This window comes from Antechinus flavipes, chromosome 5, assembly GCF_016432865.1.
Source record: "Antechinus flavipes isolate AdamAnt ecotype Samford, QLD, Australia chromosome 5, AdamAnt_v2, whole genome shotgun sequence".
Classification (NCBI taxonomy): Eukaryota; Metazoa; Chordata; class Mammalia; order Dasyuromorphia; family Dasyuridae; genus Antechinus; species Antechinus flavipes.
In genome coordinates this window covers 130412031-130430445 of record NC_067402.1, presented here as the reverse complement: position 1 = coordinate 130430445, position 18415 = coordinate 130412031, and positions in this window count along the sequence as shown.

The window sequence follows — 18415 nt, the reverse complement described above, 5'->3', positions numbered from 1 at the left end:
GAGTACAAAAAAGCATAGTACAGCCTTACGTAGATGTATATGAATGTATTTTTGTGTGTGTGTGTGTGTGTGTGTGTGTGTGTGTATTTAGGTGTGTGTATGATTATAGATATGTATGTGTGTGTGTGTATATATATATATATATATATATATATGCAAATATATCCAAAGTTAATTGTAGCCTTCTTTGGGGAGGTATGAAAAAAAAAAAAAAAGAATAAAGCAAAAAGTGCACAGCAGAGAACAAAAGAAAGCCTACAAGGAAACAAAGAGAAGATAAATAAATCTGAACACAATGTGTAATATTTATTATATAAGCTTTTATGGGGTGGAAATTTATTGTTTCATATTTTGAATCTTCTCTTATATTCTCCTGTATATATAACAATGTATTTTTCTTTTTTCTTTTTCTTCTCTTTCTATTTTGTTTTCTTTTTCTATTTGCACTTATATTTTAAATAGGTTAATTTAAAAAAAGCACCTTAAAAAGAATATATGGAAGAAGGAAGATGTAGAAATAATTACTTGGCTGTCCCCAAATCCCCCCATCTACTCACACACACATACATACCAATAACTTAAAATAGTGTCTCAAGGAGAATATCATAGGAGCAGAAATAATTAAAAGTCATAGTAAAGCAACTGCCCGGCCTAAAACAACTTGGGAGAACTTTAAAAAAGATCTGACCTCTCAGTTTGGTGGTCTGCTCTAGAGAAGTACAGATACTACTGAGCAGAAATTTTTTACTCAACAAATAGAAAGTCTTGGGGCCAGCCTCAGGAACTTTTGCCCCACAGATGGTGGAGATGGGGATGAAATCAGGGGAAGATTGTGGGCTCTCCATTGGTGCTGGATGTGAGGCCTATGAATGCTGACCAAACATGGTACCAGGCTGTGGCTGAAGGCAAGAGATGCTCAATGAATGTGGTTACAGAGGGGACAGAGTTGAGGGGGGGGCGGTGTAGGGTGGCGAACTGCTTGTTCTCGTTATTTGATTTCAGTTCCACTGAAGAAGGATAAGCTGATGCTTATATCTGCCTGAGGTATCAAAGTGAACAAGAGCATTTGAAGTGACAGTGATTCTAGGGGCTGTGGCTCAGGAGTAGAGAAGAGCACCTGAGGTCATTCATAAACCAAGCATGACCTGGAGAAGGAGTGGTCACACCTGTATTTGATTCATAGAACACTGAAAGAAACAAAAAATCCAAGACCTACAGCTCAGAAATCAAGAGCACAAAAACCCCAAAGCCTGAGATGTATCTCACCATCCCATTCCCTCTCCCCTCCCTCCCACACTAGGAATAGAGCTTGACCCTAACATAAAGATAATACCCAAGAAATAGGCCATTAATAATGGGCAAACAACAAGAAAGAACTTTATCATAGATGTGGGGATATAGACAATCAGGGTTCAAACTCAGGAAAATGGTGAAATTTAAACAATTATTTGTAAAGTTTCAAAGAAAAATGCAAAATGTTCACAAATCCCAACAGAATTCTTGGAAGAACTTTTAGAGGATTAAAAAAAAACATCAAATAATAGACATAAAGGAAAAAATTGGGGAAAGAAATAATGAAGAAATCAATTCAAGAAAATCATGAACAACTGGAAAAAAAGGTCCAAAATTTATTTAAAGAACATAACATTAAAAACTAGAATTGCAAAAGGAGAAAATAATGGTTTCATAGGACATCAAGGAATAATAAAAAACTTCAAAACAATAAAAACAAAGAAGAAAATATAAAACATTTTACTAGAAAAATAACTGACCTGAAAAACAGATCAAGGAGAGATAGTAGAATTGTTGGATTATCTGAAAATTGTTATTATTAAAAAAAATCTAGACACTAAACTTCAAGAAATCATTAAGGAAAATTTTCCTGAAGTTCTAAAATTAGAGGGTATAGAAATTGAAAAAAAAACACATTACTCACTAGCTAAAATAGGTTACAAAGTGAAAACTTACAGGTATATTATAGCTAAGTTTTAAAGCTCTCAGATCAAAGAGAAAATATTACAAACAAATAGAAAAGAAACAATTCAAATGTTGTTGAGCTGCAGCTTCTACCTTAAAAGACTAATGAGCATGGAATATGATATTCCAAAGAGCAAAAGCACTGGGATTGCAACCAAGAATAACCTTCCCAGGAAAGTTGTGTCATTCTGGAAGGGAAAAAATGAATATTTAATAAAATAAAAGACTTTCTTGAGGAAAAAAAAAACAAAACTAAATGACAAATTTGATTTACAAGAATCAGAATTTTTTAAACATAAGAAGGTAAACATAAAAGACTAATTATAAGGGATTTATTAAGATTAAATTGCTTACTTTTTATATGGGAATTGATATTTGTAACTTGTAAAAGTGTTATCATTTCCAAGTAAGTTTGAAAAATAGGTAGATAGACAGACAGGAGTCTTGGTGTTGAGCTGATTATGATAAAATGATCCTAAAATTTTGGGTAGGGAGAGGTAAAATGGAACAAATTATCTCATACAAAAGAGGTGTGAATGGTAGAACTGCTAAGAAGAGGATAGGCTGCAGTGGAAGGAAGATAGTATGAAAATCTTATTCTTAACATAACTGGATATATGAGTGATATATACCTAGTAGTATATAAAAGTCTTTTTAACTAAAAGAGAAAGAGGAAGATCAAGAGATAGGAAAAAGGAAAACTCTTAGAAAGATATATATATATATATATATTATATATATATATATATATATATATATATATATATTAGGGAGATAGTGGTTAGAAATAAAGTAGACTTCTGAGGAAAGATAGGATGAAAAGATAGAGTAAGGACAGACAAACAAAGAAAGAGAAAAGAGAAAGAGAGACAGACTGAGAGACAGAAACAGAAAGAGAAGACAGAAATAGAGAGAGAGAGTCAGAGAGTGACAGAGAGGGAAAAGGATAAGTAGTGAGGGGAAAAAGGATGCAGGGAAAAAAAACAGCAAATATATAACTACTAATTTTAATTTTGAATTCAAATAGAATGAATTCATCCACAAAATGGAAACAAATAGCAGAATGGATCAAAATAGGAAAAAACCCAACAATATATTATTTAGAATAAATACATTTAAAAATGAGACAAATAAAGATTAAAAATAAAGGGTTAGGGTAGAATTTATTATGCTTCAGAAATGTTAAAAAAAAGTAGGGGTAGCAATCATGATCTCAGACAAATCTAAAGTAAAATAGATTTAATTAAAAGAAAAAAAACAGGGAAACTACATTATGTTAAAAAGTATTATTGATAATGAAGTAATATCAATAGTAAATATATATGTACCAAATGCTAAGCATCCAAATTTTTAGAGGAAAAAAATAAATGAATTACAGGTGAAAATAAACAGCAAAGCTACAATAGTGGGAAATTTCAACTTCCCTTCTCAGAACTAGATAAAGCTAACAAAAAATAAATAAGAAGTTGAGGAGATAAGCTAGATATGACAAGCATACAGAGCAAATTAAAAGGCACTAAGAAAAAATATGCCTTTTCCTCAATTGTACATGCTATCTTAACAAAAATCATATCATAATTCAATAAAAATTATATTTAATAAAGGACCATGGAAACAGATTAGAAATTAATTGGAAATCAGAGAACCTAATCTTGTAGAATAAAGAATAAGAATAAATAAATCCAATAGAAACAATAAAGAATAAGGAAAACAATAGAAACAATAAATGCAACAGAAACAATAAAAACATAGAAAAATAATTGTATGAAATATAATGATAATATTGAGACAACATATCAAAATTTATGGAATGTAACAAAAGCAATAATCAAAGAAAAATTTACATATCTAAATGCTTATATCAATAAAATAGAAAGAGCAGAGCAATAAACTGGATAAGCAATTTTAAAAATTTGAAAAACAAATTAAAAATTCCAATTAAATGCCAAATTAGAAATCCTAAAAATTAAAGTTGAGATTAATAAAACTAAATGTAAAAAAATCAATGAATGCATAAATAAAACCTGGAGTTGGCTTTATGAAAAAAAAAAAAAGAACCATTGGTTAATCCAAAAAAGAGAGAAGAAAATCAAATTACTAGTATCAAAAATGAAAACAGTAAATACACCACTAATGAAGATTAAATTAAAACAGTTATTAGGAATTATTTTGTCCAAATACATGTCAACAAATTTAACAATTTAATGAAATGGAGGAATACTAACAAAAATATAAAGTGCCTACTTAACAGAACAGAAAATAGAATAGAATATCTAAACAAATCTGTTTTTTTTAAAGAAATTGAACTGACTATAAATAAACTTTCTGTGAAAAAAGCATCAAGACTAGAATTATAAATGAATTCTACCAAACATTTAAAAATCAACTAATTCCAATATTAAAAAAAAAAAACTTTTTTTGAATAATAGACAAAAAAAAAAAAAAAGATGTCCTACTAAACTCCTTTTAGGAAACAACTGATACTGATAACTAAACTAGGAAGAACAAAAACAGAGAAAGAAAGTTATAGACCAATTTCATTGTCAATAGACAACAACAATATATCACAAAGATTATATCTGGTGACCAGGTATGTAGGGATGGCTTAACATAAGAAGCATAGGTATAAATTGGTATAAAACTATAACTCAAATCTGAATTACCAGTGTTAGTCCCTAACTGACTCTCTCCCTCTACTTCTAGAAGTCCCTTTCTTGGAAGCTGCTTCTAACCTCAAGTGATTGATTCTGTATCCATATCTTCCTGGAGTGTCTATGTCAGGTCTCAATTATGCTTTGAATGCTTTTGAATTGATTCTTCAACTCCAAAATTGGGCATTTCCTTTTGGGCAAGTAGTTCCAATGCCAGATGCCATGGCTGATGAGGAGAAAAGGGCATATCTCCTTTTTCTTTTCTTCCACACTCTCCAAGTGAAGAACCAGATTCTTCTCCAACTGTTAACTTCTGTCCCAGATATGTCTAATATTGAATGATCTCGACTTTGTCTTTTAAGGGTATCCAGGGTATGGACCCCTAGGAGGAGTGTGCCCAATTGTCATTTTTTCCAATGAAAATGCTTCTTTCTGACTTACTCAAGGGTCTTGTTCACCCTCATAAAGAGACTGAGTAGGTGACTACATTATTGTAATTCATCCTTATCACTGCCCTTTTGTGAGACTAGATCATTGGCTTTCAAAGACCAGGTCCTATGTAGTTGTATGGGTAATGTTTCTGGTATTATGTAATCTTCTTGAGAGTAAGAGTGGTGCTGGAAACACACTATCTTAGTTAATTCCAGAAAGATACCTTTCAAGAGACCTGCAACAAAAGCTTGAACAATCTGCAATCTATTTAAGTAGGAGGTAGAGTTTTTTTTCCCACAGTCCAGAAATATGAAAATCTAATGAAAGATATAAAGTTGTTCCTGTCAAACTGCAACAGCTCCATTTTGATCCAAAGAGATTACTTAAATTCCTGCAGATTTTGTAAATGCAATAAGAAAGATCCCTTATTAATTCACAGTGAATAGTATTCCAGCCATCCACTGTTCCCAATACATAGCTTCTTAATTCTCTCTTATTGATAGGAAATTCTGCATCTTGTCTGAGCTAGACAAATATCCCTTGGTAGCAGGATAAATAACTTACTTGAGGAGCTACATAACAACAGCTGGAAACTTCAGAAGGAAAACTATTTTATAACATGGAAGAATATCTTTGGGGCCAGGCAAGATAAGATATAAACGTGAGGAAATGATGGTGGGACTTTGACCTATCTGCAAGCCTTCTGCAAGCTGCATAAAGAAATGTTTGAGATATATCATATATATATATATATAGGTATATGTTGAGATATATATTTATGTCGAGATGTATATATATATATGTTGAGATATATACATATATGTATTTAAACATATAAGAAAGAAAGAAAAATTACTTATCAAGGAGAATTTGGAAACAGAATGAGAAGAGGAATATATGAAATCCATACAGTACTACTGAACAACAAGTATCTTATCTTCTACATGTCTTTGTCAAATGGATTTTATCAACTCTGGGATATTTAGTTTCATTTATCAGCTGTGTTAGGACCTCGATTTACATGTTACCTTTTATTCAGTTGCATCCTTTTTTCTTAAAATGCACATATTAATCTTCCACAAATGTTGCCTTCAAAATATTTAGAGGGAAAAAAGTATATAAATTCAGAGCACTGAAGTCTTGATTTCATGTTTCATATTTTAAAGTACAATGTAATTAAAAATGAAAGAAATATACCAATCTGTAGCCATTTTCCTTTCATCTTGGGACCTGCATTTCTTAATAAATATACTATTTGGTTATTATTAAAATATATGGGATTATCACTTCACTAGAAGGAAAATTGTCATACTTATCATCACAGTTCTACAACTCCTCTGTTCCTCATCTCAAGAATAATAGGATTGGAATGGACAACCTTAAGTGTTCCTTCTAGCTCTTAACTTATGTTTTCATGATTCTGTGAACCTATAATCCAATATTTCTAGGGTCTTACTAAGGGGAATAATCCTGTTCTATGGAACTGAAACAATATATTTAATAGTAAAATGCCTCTGTAGCTCTATCAAATTAGTGACATGAAAATTAAAATATAAATAAATAAATAAGAAACTATGTTAGCAAATTCTTTTTATTGCATTTTAAACCAGTACAGTTAATTAAGAACCATAAATTCCTGAGTTCATGGCACAGGATCTAAAGACATTATTCTAAATGTGTTTATATACATTCAATAAGCTATAAAAATCCCTGTGACTCTTGAGACATTGGGATTTGCAAGTTCTACATCCTGAAACGTATTAGTAGTAAATAAAAGACAAATTGCTTAAATAGCAAACTATTCAACAAAACTCTGTCAGGTAGATAATGTAAATATTATAATTGTCTATTTTAAAGATGAAGAAATTGAATTTCAGAGACTGAAAGGGTTTTTTTTTTAATAAAATAGAACTTTATTGGTATGTGTATACATATATACATATATATGCATATGTATATATACATACCATATCTGTATGTATATCTATGTGTATGTATATACGCACATATAAATATATACACATATCATATATATGTGCTACTTATGAGAGAAAAGAACCAGAAGCAAGAGTTTGTATTTTAGATAGTAGAACGAAATGGGCATTTAAACATTTATATCTAATGCTTAGATTACTAATAGAAAAACAACAAATAAAGAAATCCCCAAACAAATGGAAAATGAAACACTGATTGGATTTTGACCACAGTTTTGCTGTTGTAACTCCCCCGCCAGGATTCTTGAATCCCTTTTGCTTCCAGCAGTTGCTCTGGCTTTGAACTCCTGCTTCTCTAAATGCTGGGCTTGTTGCATTTTTCCTTTTGTGAGAGGTCTGTAAATCCTGTGGTAAGCCAAAGGCATCCTTAGGCTTCCACTCCTCTTTCCCCTCCCTTCCTTCTCCTCCCCTAGCTGCTCAACCTCCCACTATTTCATTCCCAACAGAGTCTGCCTTGCAAGTTCCATCCGAGAAAATATAGATTGTTAAAACAAGCCAAGAGGATATCTATGATAATCAAGTGGGAATTCATTCTTCTATAAACAGCAGCCAAATAATGAAAAAAGAAGGAAGGTTATAGGGGAAATCTAGATAAATGCCATATATAAAGTCTGCTTGGTGGTCTAACTGTAGCCCAGAAGAAGGTCATCCAGTTTGACCCAGAGCTGTCCAGCTGGCTGAAGTAGAGAAGACTACAGAAATAGAGAGCTAAATCACTGGGGAAGAGGGTACTTCCCATCATTCTCTAGCAGCTAGTTTTAGGATGTCCCTGAGTAGTATTAATAAGCCCCTTGTTTAGAGAGAATTCGATAGCCCTCACAGACATCCACTAAGTGTGGAAAATAAAAATAGTTCTATATGACTCTTCATAGTATCCACAGGAGAAAATCTGATTTGGGTTTCATTCATACTAAAACTTTTGTCACAGAAGAGATATTTGTTTCTCAAAGGCTAAATAAAGAAAAGGTTTTTCTTATGTAAAAGTCTTTTTCTGAAGAAAGAAATTTAGTAGAATGATATGTAGCAAACAATGAAGGTTTTACTTTTCTCAACTTCTGGGCAAGATATTCCGAGGCATCTGCAGAAACTAGTAAAGCTCCATATTTAATGAACTTGTGATAGATTTCAGCCAATCATTCATCTTCAAAAGAGCTCCAAGTTTTAAATAAAAGGCAATCTAAAATTGCTTCCAAGTCCAAACCATATCACTGATCATCTGGTTTTAATATGATTTTTATTTATTTCCTTTGACCCAATAATTACTTAATATTCAAAATTCCAATTAAGGTACCTTCACCATGTAATAGTCATAAAAATTATATTAGTTATTTTGGATCTTGGACTAGAAAAATCAGATTAGGTCTAATAGATATGATAAGAATGAAATGTGTTTCAAAGGAGAAAATAGAAATTCATTTTATTAAGCATTTAAGTATCTAGTATGTGCTAAGCACTAGCAGGTGCGAGAAATACAAAGGAAAAAAAATTCCTTTTCTATGTGTTTTATATTCAACTGGGAGAAGATAAATGTTCGCAAATAAGTAAATATGAAATATATTTGAAGTAAATAAAAGAAATAAATAATGTATATAAAATATGAGGAGTGAATGGATAGGAGAAATTAGGAAATGCTGTGTGTGGAGAAGCATCTAAACTAAGCATTAGGGATTCTAAGAGGAACAGGTAAGAAGGGAGTGCATTTCACACTTAGAGGTCAGTCTGTTTGAAGGAATAGGATGTGTTTCTATCTTATTGAATCATTTGTATCATTACCATGATATCAATATGGAGTAAAGAAAGAATAAAAATAAGGACTGAAATTGTGGTGTGGTAGAAAGGGTGCTTTATTTAGAATTAGAGGATCTTGGTTCAAATTGCAACCTTCCACTTAACTGCGTAACCTTAAATAAGATATTCAAACTATCTAGACCTTCATTTCCTCAACTGTAAAATGAGAAATTTGGCTCAAAAGATCACTTAGTCTCCTTCCAGCTTTTAAAGGTCTATTATTCTGTAGACCACTAATGAGTGTTTGAGAGTTTCTCTATATAACTATTCTGTATCATGGTTAACCAACATGACCATAACCCCTCCATCACAGATATAAAACCCTACTAATAATAACTTGGGTTTGTCTCAAAACTAGCCTGTTACAAAATATAACAAAATAAATGATGAGAAGGAAGCTATATTGCACATTACATTAATAGGGCTGTTTCATATTCCCTGTCACTTCCTGCTTTAATCTTTAGTGGAATTATTTGAAGGCGATAAAAAGTTGGAGCTAGCCAAGATAAGATTAAATTAAATTATAATTTACCTAGATATAGTATGATTTGCATTTCAGATATGGTTTTTAACCATACATTAATCCCTAAAAAGAATAGTTACAAAAGGGAGAGTATGTGGAAGAAAATGGCAATGAGAAGTAAAATACTTAGGAGAAAGGAAAGGGCAAGAGAGAGAGATGGAGAAAAACAAAAAAAATTAACATGGAGGAAATACAATTAGTTATCATAACTATAAATATGAATAGAATGAATTCAACCATAAAATGGAAATGAATAGCAGAATAGATTAAATACCAGAATTCTAAAATAAATTATTTACAAGAATTACATTTTAAGCAGAATGACGTACACAGGGAAATGGTAAGGGGCTGGCACACAATTTATTATGCTTCAGCTGAGGCAAAGAAAGGGTAGCAATCATGATCTCAGGCAAAAAAAAAAAAAAAAAAGCAAACATAGACCTAATGAAAAGAGATTCTAAAAGGGAAATTATATCTCGCTGAAATGTACCATAGACAACAGTCATATCAAAGCTAAACATATTCACCAAATAGTATAGCATATAATTTTTTTAAAGAAGTTGAATGAGTAATAAGAAGAAACAGATAATAAACTATACTAGCGGGAGAACCTCAGCTTTTTTTTCTATTAACTAAATAAATTTAGCAAAAAAAAAAAAAAAGAAAGAAGTTAAGGAGGTTAATAAAATTCTGAAAAAGTTAAAGATGATAAATCTCTGGAGAAAACTAAGTGGGGATAGAAAAGAACATACCTTTTTCTCAGCAGTACATGTCCCTACACAAAAACTGACCATGTATTGGGACATAAAAATCTCACAACCAAGTTCAGAAAAGCAGGAATATTTTTTTATCATATTGCAATAAAAATTACATTTCAAAATGGAAAATGGAAAGAGATTAAAAATTAATGAGAAATTAAATAATCTAATCCTAAAAAGTAAATAGGTCAAAAAATCAATAATTTTATTAACAGAGATGAAAATAATGACACAACATACAAAAATTTATGGGATGTGGTCAAAGCAGTACTTATGGGAACATTTATGTTTCTAATTGATTAAATCAATAAAATAGAGAATTGGGCTTGCATTTAAAAAAAATAGAAAAAAAGAACAAATTAAAACCATTAAATTGATGCATAAAACTAGAAGCTTTTATGAGAAAAAACAATAAAATAGATAAACCATTGGTTAATTTTATTGTTTAAAAGACAAAAAGAAAACCAAATTATTAGTATTAAAAATGAATGTGGTGAACTCACAACCAGTGAAGAAGAAATGAGGACAATTGTCAGAAATATTAGGTATAGCAATAAGAAAATTAAAAGAATTAAAATAAGCAACAAGGAAACAAATTGTCACCTTTTGCAGATGAACTGAGGTTTTACTTAGAAAACCCCAGAAAATAAAATTTAAAACTACTTAAAATTATTACCTCCAACAAAGTTGCAGTATTCAAAATAAGTCCACATAAATCATCAGCATTTCTATATACTACCAATAAAGTCCAGCAGCAAGATCATAAAAAGAGAAATAAAGTAAAAAAATATGAATTGCTTATGGGTGGGTCATTGACCAAGGCAATATAATAAAAATGATAATCCTACCTAATAATCTATTTATTCAGTGCCTTACCATCAAACTAAAAAATATTATATAAAACTAGAAAAATAATAACAAAATTCACCTGGAAGAACAAAAGCACAAGAATATCAAAGGAATCAATGAAAAAAATGTAAAGGAGATGGTTTAGCCATACCAAACCTCAAACTGTATTATAAAGTGATAATTATATTTTTAAAAAAATTGATAGTGACTAAGAAACAGAGTGGTGGATCAGAGAAATAACTTAGATACAAATTACAATTTAGTAAATCATCACCATAATCTCATATAGGATAAATCCAAACATTCAAGCTTTTGGAACAAAAACTCATTATTTGTCAAAAACTTCTGGGAAAACTGGAAAACAGTATGGCAGAAACTTAGACAAACAGCTCTCACAGTATAGCAAGATAAGGTCAAAATGGATATATGATTTTTACATAAAGGGTGATAGCATAAGCAAATTAAAGAGAGCAATGAATAGTTTATCTGTCAAATTTATGGATAAGGGAAGAATTTGGGGCCCAAGAAGACACAGAGTACATTACAAATTGTAAAATAGATAATTTTGATTATATAAAATTGAAATGTTTTTGCATAATCAAAACCAATGCAAGCAAAATTATAAGGAAAGCAGAAAATTGTGGGGGGTATAAATTTGCAACAAGTATCTCTAATAAAGACCTAATTTCTCAAATATATAGAGAAGTGCATCAAATTTATAGAAATACAATTCATTCTCCAATTGATAAGGGGTTAAAGCATATAAATAGGCAGTTTTCAGACAAAAATCAAAGCTATCTATAGTCATATGAAAAAATGCTCTAGAACACTATTGATCACAGATTAATTAAATTAAAGCAACTCTGAGAGTGGTTAATATGACAAAAAGGGAAATGTTAGATATTGGAGGGGATGTGAGGAAACTGGAACATTAATACACTGTTAGTGGAGTTGTGAATTGATCCAGTCATTCTGGAAGCTATAAAGGCTATAAAACTGTGCATATCTTTTGATCTAGCAATACAGCTGCTAGGTCTAAATACCTCCAAATCATCCAAAAAAATGGTAAAGGACTTATTTATACAAAAATATTTTTTGTGGTAGCTAAAATTGGAAAGGATGCCCAACAATTGGGGAATGGCTAAATAAGTTGTAGTATCTAACTGTAATGGAATATTATTGTGCTATAAGAAATGACAAGCAGCATGATTTTAGAAAAACCTGATATGAACTAAATACATAATGAAGTGAATAGAAAAAGAACATAGTAACAGCAATATTATTCAATGAAGAACTGTGAATAACAGTTATTTTCAGCAATGCAATAATCCAAGACAGTCCCAAAGGAATAATGATGAAGTATACTATCCATCTCCAGAGCAAGAACTGATACTGACTAAATACAAACTGAAGGATGCTATTTTTCACTTTCTTTCACCTTTTCCCTTTTATTTAAGACATTTTGTACAAGATATCTAATATAGAAATGTTTCACATAATTGCACATACACAACTTATATCTGATTGCTTACCATCTCAGGAAAAAGGGATATAAGGGAGGGAGAGAGGGATAGAAGCTGGATCTCAAAACTTTAAATAAAAATGTTTGAAAAAATTAAAAAGAAATAAATAAAAATTTATAAAAAGAGTTCCATATTCTCAAAAAAAAAGGGGGGGGAGATGTGCTTCTTTGATACATGATGCTAATTTTTCTTGTTCTTCCAAATTTCTTAGTGGAAAAAGGGTAGGGTGAGGGGAGTCTCTGATCCACACCATCTGTTTGACTCATAGAGCCATGCATTCCATTCTCTGTGGAGCAGAGGGCTCATAACAGTCTGCCAAAAAAAATCTGGGGATTATAAAGTGACGGGATAGTTGCTAAAAGGATTAAGATAAAGTTTTTTTTCATGTTTGGATTACACACACACACACACACACACACACACACACACACACTTCCTTTTTTAGCATAGCAAATTTAGAAAATGTTTAGCAAACATTTCCAGGTAACTCCAGGAAATGCAGCACACAGAAAGCTTTATTTACTCCACAGATAGTTTGTTGTGCAGGAATCCCTGATTGACTCAGCAGTGGGATGGAAATTTGGTCTTCCATTCCAGTCAGTTAAGATGAAATTATCTGGAGGTATGTCATGTCCAACTTACAACATTCCATAAAGAAAGGAGTGGCAACATTGCCAGAGAACACTCTCCATGCTGGATCCATAGCAATCACCCTTTGTGTTGAGCCCAAGTAAACAACATAACAAGAAAAATATGTCAGGTCCTTGGCATCTTCTACCTCCCATGCAAGCTACTTTCCAAAGTGGAACTTTGGCATTTAGTGTTCAGTAGACTCAGCAGTTACATTAATAATGTCACATTAATAATGTGCTGTTCTCCCTATGTGAAGATGGGTCTATGGCTCTGCTCATTCATCATCATCATTCATGAGTCTTTTTGCCACTTGCTAGTCATTTCTCCTGTCCTTCCAAATTCTCAGTGGAAAAATGAAGACAGGAATATAGTGGAATGTACTCTGAACTTGAAGTCAGAGGACCAAGTCTGTAAATCTTGATTCTGCTACTAACTACTTGTGTGGTCTCAAACAAGTTATGTAACCCCCTCGGTCTTAACATCTTGATCTCTAAAATGAAGGGCACATATCAGATGATAACTAAAATACCTTGGGGCTTCAAATCTATGATCCTATAAAGAGAAAAAGTACTCCTTTCATCTATCTTGAGGCTTTGGGGTGTGTTGTTGTTTTTATTTTCCCTAAATGTAGAAACAAATATTTGGTGAACAGAATTTCTATGGATAAATTTGCACTCTTCCCTTTCTCTCATCTAGTCTTAAAGGCAAGTTTTTGTAAAAGAGATAGAAATTGGAATATCATTTGTGGGTATGTAAGAGAATGAATCCAATTGTCTCTTAGAGAGACTGAACCTGTAGTATTGGTTTTATGAACATGGGACCTCAAAAGGCTGTTATCTAATCAGCCTGGGAATTATTATTATTTATTGTATAACTAGTCAGCAAAGGACATAGAATGTGATGATAGTTGAAACTCTCCTAAACTCATTTGTGGCTATGTAAGAGAATGAATCCAACTGTCTCTTAAAGAGACTGAACCTACAATATTGGTTTTATGAGCATGGGGATTCAACAGGCTGTTATCTAATCAGCTTGGAAATTATTTATAGTATAACTAGTCAGCAGAGGCCATAGAATGTGATGGTAGTTGTCAGTTAATTAAAAATAGTAATGTCTATGTCTTTGTAATATATGGAGAGGAATCCCTTACTGGTATTTTCTCAAGACATACTTTTTTTTTGAGATACTAATTTGTGTGCTAAATTCCAAAATCTTGCCATAGTCAATGTAGTCGCCTATAATTTGGCATTTTTTTCTCATAAATATCAGAATTCCATGATCCCTGTATAATGCAAGAATGTGTGCTTACTCTTCTTGAAGCTGAACAACTAAGTGGCACAGTAAAAATAGCAATAGGCTGGAGTCAGAAAGACTTATTTCCCAGAATTCAAATCTAGCTTCAGATAATTAACTAGCCATGTGACCCTGTTTGCCTCAGTTTCCTCATTTGCAAAATGAGCTGGAGAAGGAAATGGCAAAGCATTCCAGTACCTTTGCCAAGAAAATTCCAAATGAGAATTGGAATTGGAAGAATTGGACACAAATGAAAAATGAATGAACAATAATAAATCCTTAAAGCATGGAGACAATCTTTTTGTTGTTGTAATGGATCTCTTTGGCAATCCAGTAAAGCCTATAGAACCCTCCTCACAATAATATTTTTTAAACTTCAGAAAATAGAATATACAAGAATACCAAAAAAATCAAATACATTTATCAAAAACATTTTAAACAAACTCATGAACCTTAGCTTAAGAACCCTTGCTTTGGAGGTTTCCTTTTCTCTCAAAAAATGATATCCACAGCTTCTGGAGAAAATGCTATATAGTTTCTTATGATGAGGTGAATCAATAATGATTACTGGTATTTTGGTACAATGATGTCAGAGGAGCTAGGTTCAAATTCAGCCACTGACATTTACTAACCATGTGACCTTAGACAAATAATTTCATTTCTCTGGCTTTTAATTTCCTAATTTGTAAGATGAAGTAGAGGTCTGAACTAGATCTCCTATAAGGTCTCTTTTAGTCCTAAATCTATGATCCAACGTCTAAATTCAAAACCTGTGTCTGTTATTTACCATATGAGTAACCTTAAACAAACTGTTTAATCTCTGAGCCTCAGGGCATTAATCTATATACTCTCTAAAGTTCCTTCCAGTTTTAAATCAGTGATGCTATTACCATTTTATTCCAGACTTATTATTATTGTTAATATTAAATACAGAGCAAAATGCCTACTAATTAATTAATTACCCTTACTTCACATTTCCCACCTATTTGTAGCATTTTTCTAAATCAAAGAAGTATTCCACAGAAGTTTTATCCTCTGGAGTATATACATTTCATTTTTTTTTTTCATGTTGAAGTTGTTACTGAATCATGCATTTGCCTGATGGCTATCTGAAAAAAAAAATCCATTTAATGACAGTCATTCCCAAAGTGCAAAATATGGTCTGTGGTTTGGCATTATGCCCACTTAGCTTTCTGTAAGTAGTTCAACTCTTCACGAGTATACAATTGCATGAAAATTGCACTAAAAACCCATGAGCCCATTGCTTGGAAAGGTGGAATCTCAAAAGCAAGAACGAATGACAGGAAAGAGAAGCCTCAATGAATATTAAGGAAGAAGATGAACCTAATTATTTAGAACAATGATTAGGCAGAGGTCAGAAACCTTTCTCATTCTATTTAACAATCTGATTTTAAACTATAATCTTTAAGGAAAAGGAATACATATTTATATGATATCTACTATGTGCCAGATCTTGTCTAAGTACTGTTTACAACTATTATCTCGTTTGATCTTCACACCAACCCTGGGAGATAGGTGTTATTATTACTCCATTTTTACAATTGAGGAAACTAAGGCAAAGTGAAGTTAAATGGCTTTTTCAGCTGCAAAGCATCTCAGAGTCTGAATTCAGGTTTTCTTAACTCCATGCTCACTGCTCTATCCATTAAACCAGCAGCTTTCTTTAATTTTCTTCATTCCCATCTCTTCTAATGTTGCAAATTGGCACTTATGCTAACAAAATCCATTATCTTCCTCACAGTCAATTTGCCTTCTTTTGTTCTGCTGTAAATAACATCCTCCTGTTTCTTACCCAGTCTCAAAACTTAAGGATCTGAATTGTAGGATTCCTTTCTTTGTCTCTTCTAAAAAGGCCCTAATACTTTTCAATCATTACCAAAACTTATATAATGCTATGATAATCCATAACATATACTATATGTGTCAATATTTGATTCCAAGTCCAGGAAGATTGTTAGAAAATCATGTACTTAAACTTTTTTCAATTTTATTTTTTCTTCTTTTCTCTTTTTTAATCACCCAGCCCTGGCCTCTCCAGCCTTGCTATTATTGACAAAAATATCTTTCTCTTTATTCAATAGTGCCACTCCTTTACTGGCCAAGACATTCAATCACTTGCTCAAATAATTTTTGAGTTATATGATAGAATGTCAGAAATGGAAAAAGACATTTATGATTATCTGGTTCAATGTGCTCATTTTAGAATGAGCACTTTTGTTAGGCCCAGAGAAATTAAATGACTTGCCCCAGGTGATAAAGCTATTTAGGGGTAGTGCTAGGAATAGAACCCAGATCTCTTGATTCTCAATTTGAGGAATTCTTCCTGTTGCATTATACAAATTCCAAATGTTTTACCTTCATTTGATATTTATTTGAAGAATTAATCAAGATGTAACTAAGTATATGTGTATATGCATAAATACAATTCTGGGTATCAGTTTACAGAAGAAACTGTTTACAATGGAGTTGTTTTACATTTTGGTTGTTTTCCAATTTCCTCTTCTACATAGAAAAGAATGACGGTGAGCTTGCTTTTCTCCTAAGTTGTTTCTATGCCACCATGGTATCACCAGATCCTGTGAAACTAAATACTTGCTTAACAATTGATGGTTATCACGATGAAAGAACTGAGTACATTAGGCAAGAGTTGGATTTCAAACCACAGTGGTTTGTTTGGGTCAACAGTTGATGCTGTATGCCAGGATTACCAATGCTTCAGTTACATGAGAAAATAATGTTAGTATCCTTGACAATGTCAGTATAAATATGGCAGGGATTATTCCAAATTCTATGACTAAAATTGTTTAAGACATAAATTTAAGAAGCTTAAGCTATACTCTTCTTTGCTTCAATTTTACCACTGATAAAATAATATTTTAAAGACAATTCTTTACCATCTAAGCCAAGGGAGAAAAGCCCAATAATATTACTCCCCAGAAACTAAAAAAAAAAGTTATAATGTCATCCATGTCTATGTCTATGTCTATGATATTTTCTCTTTCCTAATAAGTTCAAGGCAAAGAAAATAATTCAATTGTCCTGATAACAATTAATATGTGCTCCTAAAACAATTATTCACAGAACGTCTAACTTTTGGAATAATTACTAACTTCTGAAAAAAGAATGAACTCATAAGACATAACAACTGCAAAAGTATTTTGAACAAGCTAATTATCCTATTACAAATGCAAGTTAGTTTTCTATAGATGACAAGGTTTTTAAAAAAATTGGCAGCATATAGTCATTCCCTTGCATGAGATATTTATGAAATATATGGCTTCTCAACTTTCTAATCCTAAAATTTGCTATTAGGAGGCTTTTGATGGTAAAAGAACCCATGGAGAAATTTCTCCCAGGAAACAAGAGTTGATAGGGGTTGAAGATTGCCTAAGTCCCGTATTAATAGCTGAAAACATTGTTACTAGGGAAGAAAAGGCCCATAGCAGAGTGGAATACCTATAATATGCAGATCTTGAAATTGGAAAGTTCAATGGACTCAATACAGGAAACATTCTAAACTACAGCTAATTCAAAAAGCGATTTAAAATGGAATGCTTTTCTGATTTTACCATAACTCCATCGGAAAAGTTATCATTTTCTTTAAGTTGCTGGCATTTGAACTGGTATTTTTCAACTACCCCTGGTTGATATTAATTCAAGAAAGTGTATTTAAAATAACAACTGCTTTACCACTGTTCTTAAGGTGTACTCTTGGATAAAACTTGGATTTTTAATCCCTTTTAAGTACTGAGAAAAACAGCACAAATGAACATTTTCACAATTGAGCAAACATTTTATCTTTCAGAAGTGGGGCCAAGATGGCAAAATAGATGGAATAGATGAGCTCTCCTAATGTCCCCCTTCAAAACAACTATAACAATAATTCCTCAAGTCAAATTCTGGATTTACAGAGTTAAACTAAGGGTTGGGTGAGACATTTTTCTAGCCCAAGACAATTCAGGAGACAGGAAGG